Consider the following 2,415-nt stretch of genomic DNA (forward strand, 5'->3'; position numbering starts at 1 on the left):
CACGTCGCCCGGCTAGTTTTTTGTATTTTTTAGTAGAGACGGGGTTTCACCGTGTTAGCCAGGATGGTCTCGATCTCCTGACCTCGTGATCCACCCGTCTCGGCCTCCCAAAGTGCTGGGATTACAGGCTTGAGCCACCGCGCCCGGCCCCAAACATAATTTTTTAAACTGTGAAGGAGAAGAATGGTTTAATACCCAGATAGTTCTCCTTGCCATTGCTCTTTCCAAACTTAATTTTCTAAGTTTTTTTCTATTATTTCCTTTCTGCCTGAAGAACTTACTCTAGTCATTCTTTTAGATCAGGTCTGCTAGTGACAACTTGTCTTAGTTTTCCTTCATAAAAGAATGTCGTCATTTCACCTTCATTCCTAAGGGATATTTTCACTTTCCTGGGTTGGCATTTTGTTTAGCACTTGAAAATATCTTGCCATTTCTTTCTGGCTTCCATGATTTGTGGTAAGAAATCTGCTGTTACTCATATTGTTTTTCCCCTGTGAATAATGCATTGCTCTTCTCTGGCTTCTTTCAGGATTTTTTGTCTTTAGTTTTCAGAAATCTGATTATGATGTGTTTGAGAATGGGTTTCTTCAGCTTTATCCTGTTTTGAGTTCAACCAGCTTCTTAAATCTAAATATTTATCTTTTGTCAAATATGGGAAGTTTCTAGCCATTACTTCTTTAAATATGGTTTCAACCCTCCACTCCTTCTCCTCTTCTGCTGGAACTCCAATGACATGAATATTAAATATTTCATATCTGTCCCAAAAGCCTCTCAGATTCTGTTCATTTTTATTTGGTTTATATTCTGTTGTTCAGATTGGATAATTTCTAGTGATTGAGTTCACTGATTCTTTTATCTATCATCTACATTCTTCTATTGAGCCCATCCAGTAAGTGTTTTCTTTGGGATGGCATATTTTTCCATTCTGAAATTTCCATTTGGGTCTTTATAATGTTCTTTCAAGTTGAGACTGTCCTGTTTCTTGATAGGATCAGTAATTTTGCATTGTGTACTGGACATTTTGAGTACTATGAGACTCTAATTTCTATATAAATCTTCTATTTTATAAGGAAATCAAGCAGTTTAGGTTCGGAGTGCATGTTCTGGACCACTTTTATAGACTGTGTTTCAATGTAAATTTAGTTTTCAAAGCCTTTGCAGTGCTTTTCTAGTCAGCCTCGCTTGGGTGCTACCTAGAAGCCAATCTGAAACCTGAACTTTAGCCACTCACAGTTCATTTTGCTGTGTTGAATTATGGTCGATGTGATGCATGGTCTACTTGAGGGTCTGCCCAGGAGTTTCTGCAAGGATTTAAGAATTCATTTCTCTGGCTCCCTTTTCTATTCAATCCCACCTCAATCTCTACTTGGGGTGGTTGGGGTGCTGCCTTTTCGCAGCCAATCAGTCAGTGCAGGGCAGGCTAGTCTACAAGGGTCCACTCCACAGTCTTGGCCAGACCGAGTGACCAGGAAGAATGGGTGTGGTTTTCTCCCATGGTGTTCATGTGGAGTAGGCATGGTTTTTTTTTATCCTGCACGGTTACCCCTTTTCCAATTCATTTGACTTTTTTTCTTTGTCTGTATCCATTGATGTTTTCTAGTTGTAGACCATTGCACCAAGCCAAAAGAGAGCAAAAGAAAGCAAAAAGTAAGTATAGGAAAGACCCCAGGAAGCTTACTCCCAGGATATTCCACATATCCTAGATTTTATTTATAATTAGCAAGAGGAATAGGGTGGAATATACTTGGCTCCATCTTGGGTGGAATTTGAAGTGCCCAAAGTAGCCTTTCAAAGACAGATTTTTAATCTAAGAAACCATAACACTTTACCACAAATGAACTCTATTTCAGAGAAAACTATTTCATTTTATTTGTTTATTTATTTATTTATATTTGAGAATGAATCTCACTCTGTCACCGAGGCTGGAGTACAGTGGTGCGATCTTGGCTCACTGCAACCTCCGCCTCTGGGGTTCAAGTGATTCTCCTGCCTCAGCCTCCCAAGTAACTGGGGTTACAGGTGTGCACCACCATGCCTGACTAATTTTTTGTATTTTTAGTAGAGATGGGGTTTCACCATGTTAGCCAGAATGGTCTTGATCTCCTGACCTCGTGATCCACCCGCCTCGGCCTCCCAAAGTGCTGGGATTACAGGTGTGAGCCACTGCACCTGGCCTAAGAAAAATAATATTTATTGAACACCTATGTGTCTATAGTATATGACAAACTTCCCAACAAAGAAGCTATTTCTTTTTTTGTTATAGCTAAACAAAGTCAGCAGAAGGAAAGTAACATCTATGCTGTGCTCTATGCTTATTAAGGTTTTTGTTTTTAAAATATGGAAACAACAAATACTGTAGCATGCAGACTATTCAGTATTGGTCTTTGTTACATATTTGTTTCTTTTTTTTTGTTT

The sequence above is a fragment of the Rhinopithecus bieti genome, unplaced genomic scaffold (genome assembly GCF_001698545.2).
Source record: "Rhinopithecus bieti isolate Rb0 unplaced genomic scaffold, ASM169854v2 scaffold_2453, whole genome shotgun sequence".
Taxonomy (NCBI): Eukaryota; Metazoa; Chordata; class Mammalia; order Primates; family Cercopithecidae; genus Rhinopithecus; species Rhinopithecus bieti.